The sequence below is a fragment of the Linepithema humile genome, chromosome 1 (genome assembly GCF_040581485.1).
Source record: "Linepithema humile isolate Giens D197 chromosome 1, Lhum_UNIL_v1.0, whole genome shotgun sequence".
NCBI lineage: Eukaryota > Metazoa > Arthropoda > Insecta > Hymenoptera > Formicidae > Linepithema > Linepithema humile.
The window spans coordinates 27,869,002-27,891,367 of NC_090128.1; the positions used below are offsets into that span (position 1 = coordinate 27,869,002).

Genomic DNA, 22,366 nt, shown 5'->3' on the forward strand with positions numbered 1-22,366 from the left:
AAAATTCTATATGAATTTTGCAGATTTATATAAAAAATATCTTTTAGATGTAATCGATATGTAATTTAAATAAAATGTTTACGTAGAGAAATTGTTTTCAATATTCAAATATTATATGTAATATTAGTATTAATATCAATCCGATTTGATATTGATATTTGAGAATTTGAAAGATGTGAAATATATTTGAAAAGTTTGCAGTTTAATGTCAGCAGTTTTAAATGACAAGTCAACATTAATTACGGTCTGACTGACGTCGCAAGAGAAACCCAGAAGGAAAAATATAAATTAATTGTTGTTACAAAAATGCAAATTAGCCGCGTGGAATAAAACAACAGGGGCTGAAGTGCTCTGTCACGAGTTTCCCCAAGGACTCGTAAAAAATCGCAAATTAAAAGGAACTCTGCTAATCGTGCGATCGTGTTATTTACTGTTGAAAGTACGTTTTTCTCGATATCGAGTAATCACAAGATTGTACCTTATCATTGCTTGTCGCGCTCAACGTCTTGTCGGTCTCAATTCCTCGCGCAACTAAAAAAGGCGCCGCGGTTTAATCCTGACTCGAAATCAGGATGACCTGCATATTACGCGAAAAAATCTGCCGAGAAACATAAAACCGCTCCACGTAATTTTTCTAGCTTTTCACGTGTATTTACTGTGTATCTCACTGCAACATCGCTCATTACGCGTGTAAAGAGCTAATTATTTATAAAGCGCAACAAAAAAAATTATTACAGCGTAGTTGCATTTCCATTTTTAAAATAATTGCTTTCATAAAATATAATGCATGTTTTTGTAGACCAAAGAATAACCAGCAAGTAGTTGTATATGAGTAGAAAGACTAAAATATTTTTAATCGTACCCGAGTCGAAATTTAGCACCTATATTGAACCTTAATCTTTTATTTTGAGGTAGGCATAAGAGAGTCAAAGTAGATGTTATGCATTGTATCGTATGTATATAATAGCACCTACTTTGGCGCTACAATATGTCCGAAATTTCCTTTTTTCCTGCTAAAGCTTCAAAGTAGGGTTTAGTTAAAACCCTCCGTTGACCCGCTTTAGACCCTGAAAATATATAGATTTCTTTTTGCCAGCACTACTTTTATGATATTATCAAGAAATTCTAATGATTGCAAATGTTCACAATAAAGAAAAATACTAACTATAATTTTGATTAACGATAATTTTTAATAGCATACAATTTAAAAATATCATTAATCAATACCATTTAGTTGAATTTTATTATCTTTTGAAAATTTGTAATTATTAGAAATTTCTTGATAATATCAAAATATAATATCAAAATTCAACTATTGAGTATTAATTTCTAATATTTTTAAAAATTTTATGTTATTAAAAATTATCATCAATTAAAATTATATAGTTAGTAATTTTTTTTATTATTGTGAAGATTTTTGCAATCATTAGAATTTCTTGATAATATCATAAAACTAGTGCTGAAAATCCATATACCTTTGTGATTATATTAAAAATATTAAATTAAGATATTAAATATAAAATAAGATACTAAAAACATTACATAATATTTATTGAATTAAATATTATTTATTAAGTATATGTAATACATATAGTTAAGAGTATATTATTAAGCATAGTTAACATGCGTTAAAACAAGTTCAGACAGAAATATTTATACAGAAAAAGGTCCAAATTAAGACTGAAACGTTTGATAATATTGTATCACTTAATAAAGCAATAATCAAAATACAACCACACTATGCATATTGCTCGTATAGTTTTTCATTCTTATTTGAATTTTAACGAGTACATCTAAAATAGTTAACATTTAATAAAAAAATTAATTTAAAAAAATTTTTTTGCGCTGAATCTTTTTCAGATATCATATCACTATTTTGAAGAAGGAAACGGAAAGGTATCAATATTAATAAAAGTTGGAAATGCAACGAATTAAATATTTTTCTTTATGATTAAACATTATAATAACTTTTATAGGTCGAATTTATCTAGTATATATATATATACTAGATAAAAGTTCGAGGTTTAATGGAGGAGTTCTCGCAGTAATACAATCTATTTTGTGAGGCTCTATAGGTTTAAAGTAGTATTTCAACATCAAATTATAGGAGATCAAGTTTTAAAAGAGGAGTTCTAGGTTCTAATTCCGTAAAAATAGGTTCATATAGGCTGTATGAGCATTAAAAGAGACGCTAAATTTCGACTCGGGTACGCTAAATGCTAAAAAACTAATAAGAAATGTGATAGCAAACATGTAAATAAGCAATGCAAATAAGAAATGCAATATTAAAAATGCAAATATGTGGCGCCAAATGTCGTACTTTCTCCGGAAACAGATTTACATCTTGTTAATTCGCTTATCTAATGTAAAAAAATAAATGGCGTATATTTGATCGACTTAATGATTTTAGCCACGTGCTGTAACTAGCGTGACCAATCCGCGGTACAAAAATAGTGCGCCCGAAGGCTGCAGAAAAGGGTTGATTCGTGTTTCTCCCGGTCGCGGTTCTCCCGATTGAACCAGCGAGATAGCAGGTGCCTGGGAGCGCCAAGTGCGTCGGCGCTACGATGTCGCTGCGCCGCTGCGCCGTGATCGATCAACAGATTTTCTTCAGGATCAGCGCGACTCGGTGTGGCTGCAGGGTCACGGTCTGACCTTGGTAACACTCGCAATGACGTCGCGGAAATTTGACGACCTAGTACACGCCTACTATGACGCTCGACAACTCGATGACGTTACTCAGCGACGTACATGCGCTGTGTTTCCGGTGTTTCTCCAAAGAGGAAACATAAACACATCAAAGGCTACGGATTCGAGCTTTAAAACTTAAAATAGATACTTTAAAGATCAATTTCAGACGCTGATAAAGAATAATTAGATCAAACAACAATTAGTCGATAAAAAATTAATTGATCAATCGATAAGATTATTGTTTCAGACGATTGGAAGAATAAGTTAAGCTTACGCCTACGGCGTTTGCGGTTCTTTTATAAAAACAAAAGGCAGAGAAGGCAAGATGGGATGTTAATTATAAAAATGATACGTGAATAAAGAGAAAACGATGGGGGCGAAATTTTTTGCCTGTTTATGGGAACCCGCCGCGAGCACAACAGCACAAGAAAAAAAATGTATACGCATGTGAAAGGGTTCGGGCAATCCTGACCCAGTTTTCCAGCCATGTCCTGGGTCATGACCATCGATTGTTTCCCCTCTCTGGTTATGGCGTCGCGACCCAAATGCTTCGAATCCTTCCCTGGGATTAGGTGCTGTAACGATCGGCGAAAATTTATGGCGTCGCGAAGTGTCGCGCGCGCGACGCGTGGTAGCTCCAACCACCAAGAATACCATCGCTCTCTCTCCTCGCACTCGTAATTTATATCGCGGCACGGGATCTTGTTGGGTTGGTTACAGGTGTCCCCGACCGGCGCGTATGAAGCGGTTTAATTGGGATTTATGTCGGCGTCGCAGTCTTTCCGGATATATTTCGCTTGATAGCCGCGAGAAACTCGCGCGCGTGCGTTTTCGAGTTTATTTTCAGGACGATCTCTTGCCGAGAAACTCTTTACAAAAATCTGCGTATAAACCATTTGGCTACGAACGAGGACCGTGAAAGTGCCTGCCGTATTTTCAAGAAGCACGGTGAATGTAAGGTCGCGTAATTGAAGAAAATTTTTCCTTGCGCGTGAAGTCGGTTTCCTATCAGAATTGCGACTAAAAAATTTAATTATTTCAAGCGAGTAATATAAAAATTAAAATGCAGCAAAGAATAAGTTTTTTAATTCTTTGTTATTTAATGTAGTATTTTAATTTCTCAATTTTTAAAATTTTTTATGTATAGAAAAACAGATTTTTGAAAATACTTTCATCTGTGGATGCGAAATATTCACTACATGTACGATATTCTATTTATAGAAAAAGTCATGATATTATAAACACATAGAGTGTCAAGAAGCAGATATAAGATAATAGATTTGAGCACGCTTCATTAAAATGTTCATCCTAACTCAATGTTAATTGGCTTATAATGTATTAGCCAACGGTTAGTAATTTACAGCGTAATTATGACTTCGAATTCATAAATGCTATAAACCAGCCAAGTTGTTATCGCGTGAATTGTCATATAAAGTCAAAGTTAATGTAAGCGCCTAACGTGATCCTTATTTCATTACTACCGATGCGCCCGAACACGATCAAAGTATCGAGTTTCAGCGATAATAAATGTAACGTCATGTTGCTTTCTACATATTTCTTTTCGGCTCTATAAAATACATTTCTACAGAGCCACGGGCCTTAACCCACTTATCAAAAGTCACGATCACGGTCAATGCTTGTGTGCTCGATCCTGCAGCATGCGTCATGTTCTCGAGAGAAAAGAATCGTCCACATCAGCCGATGAGAATCATTCAATAATTCATAGTTTCACTACTCGTAGTTTCGCCAGCAAATCAACTGTAACAAATTATATTAATGGCTTGTATTAATTACCTTGAACACATAACATCTCAGATGCCGTATTTCGACGAAATTTATCTAATGTAATTAAATTAATTGTGCACGTGTGCTACGGAGGTTGATACTTATTTCCACAAAACGAAGAAACGAAAAACGTCGAGCACATTAATTTTTCACTCGGAAAAAACGCATTAACGTGTAACTGTCAGTAAATGAGATTCTTTTCGGCAGCAGACAACACCGTGCACCGAAAGATACAGGTTCTGACCTACTTGAAACCAGTTAGGTTCACAATTAGGGATTAAACGTTCTAAAAAGTATATTTCTAAAGTGACTTGATGATAACAACTATTCTTGAATCTAAGATTAGATTTTAGAAATTCTTTCCACGAAGGAAAGCGTTAGGATGAGATAAGTCTTCTATTTTGGGTTCCCTTGTAATCGAGACACCAAGCCTAAAGTACTGTAAAACTCTATCGCAGCTTGGAGCATCCCACAAAACGAAGAAATGAAAAACGTCGAGTATAATTTTCCACTCAGAAAAAAAAACGCGTTAACGAAACCCCCGTGTAGCTGTCAGTAAATGAGATTTCTTTCGGAGGCGGACAACATTGTGCACCGAAAGATACAGGTCCCGAGCTACTTCCGACCAATCACGTTCAAGGATTAAACTTTTATATGCGTTCTAAAGAAGTATATTTCTAAAGTAACTTGATGATAACGACTATTCCAATGAATCTAAGCTGGATTTTAGAAATTCTTCCTACAAAGGGAAGCATTAGATTAAACAAGTCATCTATTTTGGGTTCTCTCGTAACCGAAACACCGAGCCTAAAGTACTGTAAAACTCTATCGCAGCTTGGAGCATCTTACAAAACGAAGAAATAAAAAACGTCGAGCATAATTTTCCACTCAGAAAAAAAAACGCGTTAACGAAACCCCCGTGTAGCTGTCAGTAAATGAGATTCCTTTCGGAGGCGGACAACATTGTGCATCGAAAGATACAGGTCCCGACCTACATCCGACCAATCACGTTCAAGGATTAAACTTTTATATGCGTTCTAAAGAAGTATATTTCTAAAGTAACTTGATGATAACGACTATTCCAATGAATCTAAGCTGGATTTTAGAAATTCTTCCTACAAAGAGAAGCATTAGATTAAACAAGTCATCTATTTTGGGTTCTCTCGTAACCGAGACACCGAGCCTAAAGTACTGTAAAACTCTATCGCAGCTTGGAGCATCTTACAAAACGAAGAAATAAAAAACGTCAAGCATAATTTTCCACTCGGAAAAAAAAACGCGTTAACAAAACTCCCGTGTAGCTGTCAGTAAATGAGATTCCTTTCGGAGGCGGACAACATTGTGCATCGAAAGATACAGGTCCCGACCTACTTCCGACCAATCACGTTCAAGGATTAAACTTTTATATGCGTTCTAAAGAAGTATATTTCTAAAGTAACTTGATGATAACGACTATTCCAATGAATCTAAGCTGGATTTTAGAAATTCTTCCTACAAAGAGAAGCATTAGATTAAACAAGTCATCTATTTTGGGTTCTCTCGTAACCGAGACACCGAGCCTAAAGTACTGTAAAACTCTATCGCAGCTTGGAGCATCTTACAAAACGAAGAAATAAAAAACGTCGAGCATAATTTTCCACTCAGAAAAAAAACGCGTTAACGAAACCCCCGTGTAGCTGTCAGTAAATGAGATTCCTTTCGGAGGCGGACAACATTGTGCATCGAAAGATACAGGTCCCGACCTACTTCCGACCAATCACGTTCAAGGATTAAACTTTTATATGCGTTCTAAAGAAGTATATTTCTAAAGTAACTTGATGATAACGACTATTCCAATGAATCTAAGCTGGATTTTAGAAATTCTTCCTACAAAGAGAAGCATTAGATTAAACAAGTCATCTATTTTGGGTTCTCTCGTAACCGAGACACCGAGCCTAAAGTACTGTAAAACTCTATCGCAGCTTGGAGCATCTTACAAAACGAAGAAATAAAAAACGTCGAGCATAATTTTCCACTCAGAAAAAAAACGCGTTAACGAAACCCCCGTGTAGCTGTCAGTAAATGAGATTCCTTTCGGAGGCGGACAACATTGTGCATCGAAAGATACAGGTCCCGACCTACTTCCGACCAATCACGTTCAAGGATTAAACTTTTATATGCGTTCTAAAGAAGTATATTTCTAAAGTAACTTGATGATAACGACTATTCCAATGAATCTAAGCTGGATTTTAGAAATTCTTCCTACAAAGAGAAGCATTAGATTAAACAAGTCATCTATTTTGGGTTCTCTCGTAACCGAGACACCGGGCCTAAAGTACTGTAAAACTCTATCGCAGCTTGGAGCATCTTACAAAACGAAGAAATAAAAAACGTCAAGCATAATTTTCCACTCGGAAAAAAAAACGCGTTAACAAAACTCCCGTGTAGCTGTCAGTAAATGAGATTCCTTTCGGAGGCGGACAACATTGTGCATCGAAAGATACAGGTCCCGACCTACTTCCGACCAATCACGTTCAAGGATTAAACTTTTATATGCGTTCTAAAGAAGTATATTTCTAAAGTAACTTGATGATAACGACTATTCCAATGAATCTAAGCTGGATTTTAGAAATTCTTCCTACAAAGAGAAGCATTAGATTAAACAAGTCATCTATTTTGGGTTCTCTCGTAACCGAGACACCGAGCCTAAAGTACTGTAAAACTCTATCGCAGCTTGGAGCATCTTACAAAACGAAGAAATAAAAAACGTCGAGCATAATTTTCCACTCAGAAAAAAAACGCGTTAACGAAACCCCCGTGTAGCTGTCAGTAAATGAGATTCCTTTCGGAGGCGGACAACATTGTGCATCGAAAGATACAGGTCCCGACCTACTTCCGACCAATCACGTTCAAGGATTAAACTTTTATATGCGTTCTAAAGAAGTATATTTCTAAAGTAACTTGATGATAACGACTATTCCAATGAATCTAAGCTGGATTTTAGAAATTCTTCCTACAAAGAGAAGCATTAGATTAAACAAGTCATCTATTTTGGGTTCTCTCGTAACCGAGACACCGGGCCTAAAGTACTGTAAAACTCTATCGCAGCTTGGAGCATCTTACAAAACGAAGAAATAAAAAACGTCAAGCATAATTTTCCACTCGGAAAAAAAAACGCGTTAACAAAACTCCCGTGTAGCTGTCAGTAAATGAGATTCCTTTCGGAGGCGGACAACATTGTGCATCGAAAGATACAGGTCCCGACCTACTTCCGACCAATCACGTTCAAGGATTAAACTTTTATATGCGTTCTAAAGAAGTATATTTCTAAAGTAACTTGATGATAACGACTATTCCAATGAATCTAAGCTGGATTTTAGAAATTCTTCCTACAAAGAGAAGCATTAGATTAAACAAGTCATCTATTTTGGGTTCTCTCGTAACCGAGACACCGAGCCTAAAGTACTGTAAAACTCTATCGCAGCTTGGAGCATCTTACAAAACGAAGAAATAAAAAACGTCGAGCATAATTTTCCACTCAGAAAAAAAACGCGTTAACGAAACCCCCGTGTAGCTGTCAGTAAATGAGATTCCTTTCGGAGGCGGACAACATTGTGCATCGAAAGATACAGGTCCCGACCTACTTCCGACCAATCACGTTCAAGGATTAAACTTTTATATGCGTTCTAAAGAAGTATATTTCTAAAGTAACTTGATGATAACGACTATTCCAATGAATCTAAGCTGGATTTTAGAAATTCTTCCTACAAAGAGAAGCATTAGATTAAACAAGTCATCTATTTTGGGTTCTCTCGTAACCGAGACACCGAGCCTAAAGTACTGTAAAACTCTATCGCAGCTTGGAGCATCTTACAAAACGAAGAAATAAAAAACGTCGAGCATAATTTTCCACTCAGAAAAAAAACGCGTTAACGAAACCCCCGTGTAGCTGTCAGTAAATGAGATTCCTTTCGGAGGCGGACAACATTGTGCATCGAAAGATACAGGTCCCGACCTACTTCCGACCAATCACGTTCAAGGATTAAACTTTTATATGCGTTCTAAAGAAGTATATTTCTAAAGTAACTTGATGATAACGACTATTCCAATGAATCTAAGCTGGATTTTAGAAATTCTTCCTACAAAGAGAAGCATTAGATTAAACAAGTCATCTATTTTGGGTTCTCTCGTAACCGAGACACCGGGCCTAAAGTACTGTAAAACTCTATCGCAGCTTGGAGCATCTTACAAAACGAAGAAATAAAAAACGTCAAGCATAATTTTCCACTCGGAAAAAAAAACGCGTTAACAAAACTCCCGTGTAGCTGTCAGTAAATGAGATTCCTTTCGGAGGCGGACAACATTGTGCATCGAAAGATACAGGTCCCGACCTACTTCCGACCAATCACGTTCAAGGATTAAACTTTTATATGCGTTCTAAAGAAGTATATTTCTAAAGTAACTTGATGATAACGACTATTCCAATGAATCTAAGCTGGATTTTAGAAATTCTTCCTACAAAGAGAAGCATTAGATTAAACAAGTCATCTATTTTGGGTTCTCTCGTAACCGAGACACCGAGCCTAAAGTACTGTAAAACTCTATCGCAGCTTGGAGCATCTTACAAAACGAAGAAATAAAAAACGTCGAGCATAATTTTCCACTCAGAAAAAAAACGCGTTAACGAAACCCCCGTGTAGCTGTCAGTAAATGAGATTCCTTTCGGAGGCGGACAACATTGTGCATCGAAAGATACAGGTCCCGACCTACTTCCGACCAATCACGTTCAAGGATTAAACTTTTATATGCGTTCTAAAGAAGTATATTTCTAAAGTAACTTGATGATAACGACTATTCCAATGAATCTAAGCTGGATTTTAGAAATTCTTCCTACAAAGAGAAGCATTAGATTAAACAAGTCATCTATTTTGGGTTCTCTCGTAACCGAGACACCGGGCCTAAAGTACTGTAAAACTCTATCGCAGCTTGGAGCATCTTACAAAACGAAGAAATAAAAAACGTCAAGCATAATTTTCCACTCGGAAAAAAAAACGCGTTAACAAAACTCCCGTGTAGCTGTCAGTAAATGAGATTCCTTTCGGAGGCGGACAACATTGTGCATCGAAAGATACAGGTCCCGACCTACTTCCGACCAATCACGTTCAAGGATTAAACTTTTATATGCGTTCTAAAGAAGTATATTTCTAAAGTAACTTGATGATAACGACTATTCCAATGAATCTAAGCTGGATTTTAGAAATTCTTCCTACAAAGAGAAGCATTAGATTAAACAAGTCATCTATTTTGGGTTCTCTCGTAACCGAGACACCGAGCCTAAAGTACTGTAAAACTCTATCGCAGCTTGGAGCATCTTACAAAACGAAGAAATAAAAAACGTCGAGCATAATTTTCCACTCAGAAAAAAAACGCGTTAACGAAACCCCCGTGTAGCTGTCAGTAAATGAGATTCCTTTCGGAGGCGGACAACATTGTGCATCGAAAGATACAGGTCCCGACCTACTTCCGACCAATCACGTTCAAGGATTAAACTTTTATATGCGTTCTAAAGAAGTATATTTCTAAAGTAACTTGATGATAACGACTATTCCAATGAATCTAAGCTGGATTTTAGAAATTCTTCCTACAAAGAGAAGCATTAGATTAAACAAGTCATCTATTTTGGGTTCTCTCGTAACCGAGACACCGAGCCTAAAGTACTGTAAAACTCTATCGCAGCTTGGAGCATCTTACAAAACGAAGAAATAAAAAACGTCGAGCATAATTTTCCACTCAGAAAAAAAACGCGTTAACGAAACCCCCGTGTAGCTGTCAGTAAATGAGATTCCTTTCGGAGGCGGACAACATTGTGCATCGAAAGATACAGGTCCCGACCTACTTCCGACCAATCACGTTCAAGGATTAAACTTTTATATGCGTTCTAAAGAAGTATATTTCTAAAGTAACTTGATGATAACGACTATTCCAATGAATCTAAGCTGGATTTTAGAAATTCTTCCTACAAAGAGAAGCATTAGATTAAACAAGTCATCTATTTTGGGTTCTCTCGTAACCGAGACACCGGGCCTAAAGTACTGTAAAACTCTATCGCAGCTTGGAGCATCTTACAAAACGAAGAAATAAAAAACGTCAAGCATAATTTTCCACTCGGAAAAAAAAACGCGTTAACAAAACTCCCGTGTAGCTGTCAGTAAATGAGATTCCTTTCGGAGGCGGACAACATTGTGCATCGAAAGATACAGGTCCCGACCTACTTCCGACCAATCACGTTCAAGGATTAAACTTTTATATGCGTTCTAAAGAAGTATATTTCTAAAGTAACTTGATGATAACGACTATTCCAATGAATCTAAGCTGGATTTTAGAAATTCTTCCTACAAAGAGAAGCATTAGATTAAACAAGTCATCTATTTTGGGTTCTCTCGTAACCGAGACACCGAGCCTAAAGTACTGTAAAACTCTATCGCAGCTTGGAGCATCTTACAAAACGAAGAAATAAAAAACGTCGAGCATAATTTTCCACTCAGAAAAAAAACGCGTTAACGAAACCCCCGTGTAGCTGTCAGTAAATGAGATTCCTTTCGGAGGCGGACAACATTGTGCATCGAAAGATACAGGTCCCGACCTACTTCCGACCAATCACGTTCAAGGATTAAACTTTTATATGCGTTCTAAAGAAGTATATTTCTAAAGTAACTTGATGATAACGACTATTCCAATGAATCTAAGCTGGATTTTAGAAATTCTTCCTACAAAGAGAAGCATTAGATTAAACAAGTCATCTATTTTGGGTTCTCTCGTAACCGAGACACCGAGCCTAAAGTACTGTAAAACTCTATCGCAGCTTGGAGCATCTTACAAAACGAAGAAATAAAAAACGTCGAGCATAATTTTCCACTCAGAAAAAAAACGCGTTAACGAAACCCCCGTGTAGCTGTCAGTAAATGAGATTCCTTTCGGAGGCGGACAACATTGTGCATCGAAAGATACAGGTCCCGACCTACTTCCGACCAATCACGTTCAAGGATTAAACTTTTATATGCGTTCTAAAGAAGTATATTTCTAAAGTAACTTGATGATAACGACTATTCCAATGAATCTAAGCTGGATTTTAGAAATTCTTCCTACAAAGAGAAGCATTAGATTAAACAAGTCATCTATTTTGGGTTCTCTCGTAACCGAGACACCGGGCCTAAAGTACTGTAAAACTCTATCGCAGCTTGGAGCATCTTACAAAACGAAGAAATAAAAAACGTCAAGCATAATTTTCCACTCGGAAAAAAAAACGCGTTAACAAAACTCCCGTGTAGCTGTCAGTAAATGAGATTCCTTTCGGAGGCGGACAACATTGTGCATCGAAAGATACAGGTCCCGACCTACTTCCGACCAATCACGTTCAAGGATTAAACTTTTATATGCGTTCTAAAGAAGTATATTTCTAAAGTAACTTGATGATAACGACTATTCCAATGAATCTAAGCTGGATTTTAGAAATTCTTCCTACAAAGAGAAGCATTAGATTAAACAAGTCATCTATTTTGGGTTCTCTCGTAACCGAGACACCGAGCCTAAAGTACTGTAAAACTCTATCGCAGCTTGGAGCATCTTACAAAACGAAGAAATAAAAAACGTCGAGCATAATTTTCCACTCAGAAAAAAAACGCGTTAACGAAACCCCCGTGTAGCTGTCAGTAAATGAGATTCCTTTCGGAGGCGGACAACATTGTGCATCGAAAGATACAGGTCCCGACCTACTTCCGACCAATCACGTTCAAGGATTAAACTTTTATATGCGTTCTAAAGAAGTATATTTCTAAAGTAACTTGATGATAACGACTATTCCAATGAATCTAAGCTGGATTTTAGAAATTCTTCCTACAAAGAGAAGCATTAGATTAAACAAGTCATCTATTTTGGGTTCTCTCGTAACCGAGACACCGGGCCTAAAGTACTGTAAAACTCTATCGCAGCTTGGAGCATCTTACAAAACGAAGAAATAAAAAACGTCAAGCATAATTTTCCACTCGGAAAAAAAAACGCGTTAACAAAACTCCCGTGTAGCTGTCAGTAAATGAGATTCCTTTCGGAGGCGGACAACATTGTGCATCGAAAGATACAGGTCCCGACCTACTTCCGACCAATCACGTTCAAGGATTAAACTTTTATATGCGTTCTAAAGAAGTATATTTCTAAAGTAACTTGATGATAACGACTATTCCAATGAATCTAAGCTGGATTTTAGAAATTCTTCCTACAAAGAGAAGCATTAGATTAAACAAGTCATCTATTTTGGGTTCTCTCGTAACCGAGACACCGAGCCTAAAGTACTGTAAAACTCTATCGCAGCTTGGAGCATCTTACAAAACGAAGAAATAAAAAACGTCGAGCATAATTTTCCACTCAGAAAAAAAACGCGTTAACGAAACCCCCGTGTAGCTGTCAGTAAATGAGATTCCTTTCGGAGGCGGACAACATTGTGCATCGAAAGATACAGGTCCCGACCTACTTCCGACCAATCACGTTCAAGGATTAAACTTTTATATGCGTTCTAAAGAAGTATATTTCTAAAGTAACTTGATGATAACGACTATTCCAATGAATCTAAGCTGGATTTTAGAAATTCTTCCTACAAAGAGAAGCATTAGATTAAACAAGTCATCTATTTTGGGTTCTCTCGTAACCGAGACACCGAGCCTAAAGTACTGTAAAACTCTATCGCAGCTTGGAGCATCTTACAAAACGAAGAAATAAAAAACGTCGAGCATAATTTTCCACTCAGAAAAAAAACGCGTTAACGAAACCCCCGTGTAGCTGTCAGTAAATGAGATTCCTTTCGGAGGCGGACAACATTGTGCATCGAAAGATACAGGTCCCGACCTACTTCCGACCAATCACGTTCAAGGATTAAACTTTTATATGCGTTCTAAAGAAGTATATTTCTAAAGTAACTTGATGATAACGACTATTCCAATGAATCTAAGCTGGATTTTAGAAATTCTTCCTACAAAGAGAAGCATTAGATTAAACAAGTCATCTATTTTGGGTTCTCTCGTAACCGAGACACCGGGCCTAAAGTACTGTAAAACTCTATCGCAGCTTGGAGCATCTTACAAAACGAAGAAATAAAAAACGTCAAGCATAATTTTCCACTCGGAAAAAAAAACGCGTTAACAAAACTCCCGTGTAGCTGTCAGTAAATGAGATTCCTTTCGGAGGCGGACAACATTGTGCATCGAAAGATACAGGTCCCGACCTACTTCCGACCAATCACGTTCAAGGATTAAACTTTTATATGCGTTCTAAAGAAGTATATTTCTAAAGTAACTTGATGATAACGACTATTCCAATGAATCTAAGCTGGATTTTAGAAATTCTTCCTACAAAGAGAAGCATTAGATTAAACAAGTCATCTATTTTGGGTTCTCTCGTAACCGAGACACCGAGCCTAAAGTACTGTAAAACTCTATCGCAGCTTGGAGCATCTTACAAAACGAAGAAATAAAAAACGTCGAGCATAATTTTCCACTCAGAAAAAAAACGCGTTAACGAAACCCCCGTGTAGCTGTCAGTAAATGAGATTCCTTTCGGAGGCGGACAACATTGTGCATCGAAAGATACAGGTCCCGACCTACTTCCGACCAATCACGTTCAAGGATTAAACTTTTATATGCGTTCTAAAGAAGTATATTTCTAAAGTAACTTGATGATAACGACTATTCCAATGAATCTAAGCTGGATTTTAGAAATTCTTCCTACAAAGAGAAGCATTAGATTAAACAAGTCATCTATTTTGGGTTCTCTCGTAACCGAGACACCGGGCCTAAAGTACTGTAAAACTCTATCGCAGCTTGGAGCATCTTACAAAACGAAGAAATAAAAAACGTCAAGCATAATTTTCCACTCGGAAAAAAAAACGCGTTAACAAAACTCCCGTGTAGCTGTCAGTAAATGAGATTCCTTTCGGAGGCGGACAACATTGTGCATCGAAAGATACAGGTCCCGACCTACTTCCGACCAATCACGTTCAAGGATTAAACTTTTATATGCGTTCTAAAGAAGTATATTTCTAAAGTAACTTGATGATAACGACTATTCCAATGAATCTAAGCTGGATTTTAGAAATTCTTCCTACAAAGAGAAGCATTAGATTAAACAAGTCATCTATTTTGGGTTCTCTCGTAACCGAGACACCGAGCCTAAAGTACTGTAAAACTCTATCGCAGCTTGGAGCATCTTACAAAACGAAGAAATAAAAAACGTCGAGCATAATTTTCCACTCAGAAAAAAAACGCGTTAACGAAACCCCCGTGTAGCTGTCAGTAAATGAGATTCCTTTCGGAGGCGGACAACATTGTGCATCGAAAGATACAGGTCCCGACCTACTTCCGACCAATCACGTTCAAGGATTAAACTTTTATATGCGTTCTAAAGAAGTATATTTCTAAAGTAACTTGATGATAACGACTATTCCAATGAATCTAAGCTGGATTTTAGAAATTCTTCCTACAAAGAGAAGCATTAGATTAAACAAGTCATCTATTTTGGGTTCTCTCGTAACCGAGACACCGGGCCTAAAGTACTGTAAAACTCTATCGCAGCTTGGAGCATCTTACAAAACGAAGAAATAAAAAACGTCAAGCATAATTTTCCACTCGGAAAAAAAAACGCGTTAACAAAACTCCCGTGTAGCTGTCAGTAAATGAGATTCCTTTCGGAGGCGGACAACATTGTGCATCGAAAGATACAGGTCCCGACCTACTTCCGACCAATCACGTTCAAGGATTAAACTTTTATATGCGTTCTAAAGAAGTATATTTCTAAAGTAACTTGATGATAACGACTATTCCAATGAATCTAAGCTGGATTTTAGAAATTCTTCCTACAAAGAGAAGCATTAGATTAAACAAGTCATCTATTTTGGGTTCTCTCGTAACCGAGACACCGAGCCTAAAGTACTGTAAAACTCTATCGCAGCTTGGAGCATCTTACAAAACGAAGAAATAAAAAACGTCGAGCATAATTTTCCACTCAGAAAAAAAACGCGTTAACGAAACCCCCGTGTAGCTGTCAGTAAATGAGATTCCTTTCGGAGGCGGACAACATTGTGCATCGAAAGATACAGGTCCCGACCTACTTCCGACCAATCACGTTCAAGGATTAAACTTTTATATGCGTTCTAAAGAAGTATATTTCTAAAGTAACTTGATGATAACGACTATTCCAATGAATCTAAGCTGGATTTTAGAAATTCTTCCTACAAAGAGAAGCATTAGATTAAACAAGTCATCTATTTTGGGTTCTCTCGTAACCGAGACACCGGGCCTAAAGTACTGTAAAACTCTATCGCAGCTTGGAGCATCTTACAAAACGAAGAAATAAAAAACGTCAAGCATAATTTTCCACTCGGAAAAAAAAACGCGTTAACAAAACTCCCGTGTAGCTGTCAGTAAATGAGATTCCTTTCGGAGGCGGACAACATTGTGCATCGAAAGATACAGGTCCCGACCTACTTCCGACCAATCACGTTCAAGGATTAAACTTTTATATGCGTTCTAAAGAAGTATATTTCTAAAGTAACTTGATGATAACGACTATTCCAATGAATCTAAGCTGGATTTTAGAAATTCTTCCTACAAAGAGAAGCATTAGATTAAACAAGTCATCTATTTTGGGTTCTCTCGTAACCGAGACACCGGGCCTAAAGTACTGTAAAACTCTATCGCAGCTTGGAGCATCTTACAAAACGAAGAAATAAAAAACGTCAAGCATAATTTTCCACTCGGAAAAAAAAACGCGTTAACAAAACTCCCGTGTAGCTGTCAGTAAATGAGATTCCTTTCGGAGGCGGACAACATTGTGCATCGAAAGATACAGGTCCCGACCTACTTCCGACCAATCACGTTCAAGGATTAAACTTTTATATGCGTTCTAAAGAAGTATATTTCTAAAGTAACTTGATGATAACGACTATTCCAATGAATCTAAGCTGGATTTTAGAAATTCTTCCTACAAAGAGAAGCATTAGATTAAACAAGTCATCTATTTTGGGTTCTCTCGTAACCGAGACACCGAGCCTAAAGTACTGTAAAACTCTATCGCAGCTTGGAGCATCTTACAAAACGAAGAAATAAAAAACGTCGAGCATAATTTTCCACTCAGAAAAAAAACGCGTTAACGAAACCCCCGTGTAGCTGTCAGTAAATGAGATTCCTTTCGGAGGCGGACAACATTGTGCATCGAAAGATACAGGTCCCGACCTACTTCCGACCAATCACGTTCAAGGATTAAACTTTTATATGCGTTCTAAAGAAGTATATTTCTAAAGTAACTTGATGATAACGACTATTCCAATGAATCTAAGCTGGATTTTAGAAATTCTTCCTACAAAGAGAAGCATTAGATTAAACAAGTCATCTATTTTGGGTTCTCTCGTAACCGAGACACCGAGCCTTAAGTACTGTAAAACTCTATCGCAGCTTGGAGCATCTTACAAAACGAAGAAATAAAAAACGTCGAGCATAATTTTCCACTCAGAAAAAAAACGCGTTAACGAAACCCCCGTGTAGCTGTCAGTAAATGAGATTCCTTTCGGAGGCGGACAACATTGTGCATCGAAAGATACAGGTCCCGACCTACTTCCGACCAATCACGTTCAAGGATTAAACTTTTATATGCGTTCTAAAGAAGTATATTTCTAAAGTAACTTGATGATAACGACTATTCCAATGAATCTAAGCTGGATTTTAGAAATTCTTCCTACAAAGAGAAGCATTAGATTAAACAAGTCATCTATTTTGGGTTCTCTCGTAACCGAGACACCGAGCCTAAAGTACTGTAAAACTCTATCGCAGCTTGGAGCATCTTACAAAACGAAGAAATAAAAAACGTCGAGCATAATTTTCCACTCAGAAAAAAAAACGCGTTAACGAAACTCCCGTGTAGCTGTCAGTAAATGAGATTCCTTTCGGAGGCGGACAACATTGTGCATCGAAAGATACAGGTCCCGACCTACTTCCGACCAATCACGTTCAAGGATTAAACTTTTATATGCGTTCTAAAGAAGTATATTTCTAAAGTAACTTGATGATAACGACTATTCCAATGAATCTAAGCTGGATTTTAGAAATTCTTTCCACGAAGGGAAGCGTTTGGATGAGATAAGTCTTCTATTTTGGGTTCCCTTGTAATCGAGACACCGAGCCTAAGGTACTGTAAAACTCTATCGCAGCTTGGAGCATCCCACAAAACGAAGAAATGAAAAACGTCGAGCATAATTTTCCACTCAGAAAAAAAAAACGCGTTAACGAAACCCCCGTGTAGCTGTCAGTAAATGAGATTTCTTTCGGAGGCGGACAACATTGTGCACCGAAAGATGCAGGTCCCGACCTACTTCCGACCAATCACGTTCAAGGATTAAACTTTTATATGCGTTCTAAAGAAGTATATTTCTAAAGTAACTTGATGATAACGACTATTCCATTGAATCTAAGCTGGATTTTAGAAATTCTTCCTACAAAGGGAAGCATTAGATTAAACAAGTCATCTATTTTGGGTTCTCTCGTAACCGAGACACCGGGCCTAAAGTACCGTAAGTTTTCCACGCAGAAAAAAACGCGTTAACGAAACACCCGCGAATCTGTCAGTAAATGAGATATCTTTCGGCGGCGGACAACACCATGCACCAAAAGATACAGATCCTGACCTACTTCGAACCAGTCACGTTCACGATCAGGGGGATTAAACTTTATATGCGTTCTAAAGAAATACATTTCTAAAGTGAAAGATGACTCGATGATAATGACTATTCGATTAGATCTAAGATTGAATCTTGGAATTTTCATTTTGAAGGGATGCATTAGCTGAGAGATATCATCTATTTGTGAAGTTCTGTTGAAACACCGCGCCTAAAGCATCGGACCTAAAGTACTGTTAAAATCTAAGCAGCTTAGAACATCTGTCAAATATTTTTTTTCTCACCTGTTACCTTGATAAAAAAATGACGACCTAAAAACCATAGCGTTTCTTTTACAGGAAGAGCGCACGTGCATCATATTATATTTTTTAATCAATATCAATGTTAACTTTTAATGAAACACACAATAGAGTTCTGCAATATTGTTTGCAAATAGCGCTTATTATTAATGTATATAAAACAAATCTACAGTTGAGATTTTGTTCAATATCAGAGATATTAAAAAGTTTAAAAAACTATATGTAAATACAGGTGAAATAAAAATATGCAAAACTTGACATGTTTACCTCAGTCAGTGCGGTTTGTTTGAAAAATAATACAAAAACTTGATGGTCGTGTAAATATAAATAAATTGCGGAACCCCTCCCTTCGTGGTATATTTTACCATAGCAAGCTCACGCTATTTATATAAAATGTTATTTCAACGAACATTAATAATAAAAGTTAAGTAACTACATAATCAATATAAAAATATACAAGGTCAATAATTATATAATACGAAATTCAAAATAATTTTATTTATAATCAGATATTTATTCTTTAATTTTTTTACTTTGTAACATTTTTTATCGTGCTAATTTTCTGCAAAGCTGTTTAAAGAATTTTATAGAAAATGGACAAAGTTGCGAAACGCGTATTACCGTCGATCGAAAAATAGGTCTCCAGCGCGGCAACAATGCGAGGAAGTTGGATTTCGCGATATTATTCGAATGCATGGTCGAGCATTAATACAAAACAGTACCTGAAGTGAAAGAGCTATGAGTACCGAGACCGTTATCAATTACGCATTCCTGCGTTGCAAGACTGCGTTTAAGAGAGCCACATATGGATTCTTGAAGACTCGTCATAATTTCACCATGATTATACGGGAAGCAAATGGTTTCGTGGTTTCACCATCTTATACGAATTACAGGATACAATCGTCATTTATTGATGTACGTTCGCGAAAACGATACATTGCCGTTGCTTCGGAATTATTGAGATTTCCATGAATTATATTTCCTATGGCAAAGCCTAATCAAATTCTATTAGCAGCGCGATACAGCTATCATTGCCTGCTATCAGAGCTGTAATAATGATAACAGCTGCTTATTATGCCGAAGATAAAGCACTTGTCGGAGGCATGCGTGAACATTTATGAACATGGTTAACGTAATATTCGGTGATACGTGTTATCTGAGCATTACTAAAATTATCTTAAACATTAATTTACACTATAAGAATAAGAGATATCTGCAGCGTTAATACATCGTTATTAACTATTCATATTTATAGAAAATATAACTTAAAACAGCTAATGGCTTCTAAATTCTTTGACATAGATGCGGGGAAAAAATCTCAAGTAACTACTAATTCATTAATTACTATATTAGAATTTCTATTGCATATTTTTCTCGCGCGCGATAACATAAATACGTAGTGCAAAAATTATATTTTTCGAGCGTCTACCTATATCGATTCGCACGATTAATCTCATAAAATCTGTCACGACGAACTGATTCCGGAACGAAGTGAAATTCGGGTACAACATGCCAATTAAAATTCCTGGAAGCGAATCGCCATTCGCGAAAGCTGCGACGTATCGTGTCGAACGTTTCGTCTCGCTCCGATTACACAAATAGGATTACGAGTGCAACCTATTTTCTTTGTGGACGGAATATGTTAATGAGCCGCGAGACAATAAGATGTACGATTTAGGATTTAATTGCTCCAAGACTTGTAACAGACTGAAAATCCATAATAGATTAACATTTCACTAGAAATGCCAGTATATATGATCGTTTTACAACGATACTTAAATTGTTACATGTATAAAATTTATCGAAAAAATAGAATCACTAAAAGAATATAAAATAAAATAACAACTCATACGCAAAAACTATTTTTTTTTTCTTTCTCCGCAGTTTATTAATATTGATAGATATTTAATCGACGCAAACATGACGTGTATATATCGGTATTGTGATCTCACTGCATTATGCCGTCAATTTTGCATGTTGTATGCGCGTGTTAAAAGCTCGAAAGTAATCGGGATCAGGCGATATCGCAATTTCCGTGCAGCTCGCAAAACCATTAACACGTTAATGAGGATTTATGCTGTTTTTGAGCTTTTGTTGACATTACAATGCGTGATGAAAGTTGAGGCTATGTTCGAGTTGAAAAATTGAAATTATAAATTTTCTTCGCAAAATACTGCATTAAAAATAAAAAACTGCGAGTTTAATCATCTAATTGTCATTTTACTGCATCATGATATGCATATGAAAGCACAAATACACAATGATATATATATATATGTTTACGATTTCCATCCTATAATCTTCATTCCATTAACAAACGTATGTCATTAACAGTAATGAGATAATATCATTAGAGGGACAAACCTTTATGTCAAACAGACGTGCTAACGCGTGCATTTATCTCGTAATACCACTCGTTACAGTACTCGATTATAATTATCCTCTTGTATCTGAAAGTAGAAACACACACTTGATGCTCAGCGAGGGAAACCAAAGACGCCGGAAGTTGGATGTTTATTAGTCGTTGATGAGATTTCCACGCACAGCGAAAAAAAATATAAAGATATAAAATGCTAGTGATTTGTAAAAATATCAAGTGCTGCTTTCTAACTTTTAGACAATCAAGAATCATTTTTCCGACACAGTCGAAGTGAGCATAAATAAACCATTTTCGCACGATATTTAAATTTAATCGATATTGTTTTTAAAAACAATATCGATTAAATTTAAACAACATCCGACTTTTGTAAATGCGCGTTAAAAATAAAATATATTATTAAATACAAATTTAATTTAAATTAATTAATTAAATACGAATTTAAATTCTTATAATATATTTTTCTTTTCTTAGATGGATAATTTTCTGAGACAATTAATCATTTACGGATGTTAGTAGTACATTAACTGATCGCTCGAAAGCGCAGCCGCTAGTAACATTGTAACCCACCAGAAAAAATGCGCTTATATTATGGCTCGCTTCTCCGCTCTATATCTTCTTAATAAGGAAAATTTATTAATTCCTATGAGAGAGTTACGACGAAGACGGAGCGCTCTGGAACTTTTTTTCCAACGTAATAGGGTAAACTCATTTATCTCTTTCAAGCTGCTCTCAAAGCCAATGCGCGCTATTGCGCCCCTCTTCTAATTATAATACATAATGTCCCTTTTACCGACATCATTATAGCAATATCGGATGCACCTCTACTTATTGCGAAGGTCGTTGTTCATAAATTTTATGAAAAAATAAATGAATGAGATTACAAGCGTGGGAAATCTGGAACGCGAGCTTCAATAAGAGTATTCATTCACGTAAGAACCAATACCGTGCTTACATTCTACGTTCGACGTAAGAAATGTATTATTTGCAGAATGAAATCCTAGCCATGAAATTTATCCAACTGTTTCCACGAGTGAGCACTCTCTCAGCAGGCTACTTGGCGAACAGATTTTCACGCGCATTACTGAACCCGCAGTAATATTCTATACGACGTGTTCTTTTCAGTTTTATGAATATCTCTCTTTAAAAGCGGCTATAAATCAATATAAAGTTGAATCGCTTAAACATCTAAAGTCTTAAAAATCACGCCAGTAATTTATCATTTTCAAATTAAGTGTGAGTTTTTAATAATCATTTTTAAACGAAAATTAATGGTCCCAGCAATCTTGTTGCGACTCTTGTCAGCCACTGTACGACTCTCTGAGTGTGATTCAAAAGCCTTATCTTCTCCACGGAAGAATATCGCGATAAAGAGGCGTTGCGCGGAGGCATTGCAACACTCATTTTCGCGACGGTATCGCGAAGCATTTCCTGAATGGGCAGACGGAGAACCTGGAGCGGCCAAGAGCGGCCGCTGGATGAGTAGGACAGTGTGTCGCCGTCCTGCACGTTGGGCCCCGTTCT

The 22,366-nt window shown here is 36.7% G+C and overlaps 1 protein-coding gene across 5 annotated transcripts in view; it reads right to left on the bottom strand.

Annotated features, from left to right (window-relative positions):
* zda (peptidyl-prolyl cis-trans isomerase zonda) overlaps positions 1 to 22,366 on the bottom strand; it is a 123,346-nt gene that overhangs the window by 61,572 nt on the left and 39,408 nt on the right. The gene's annotated exons all lie outside the window — the stretch shown is intronic.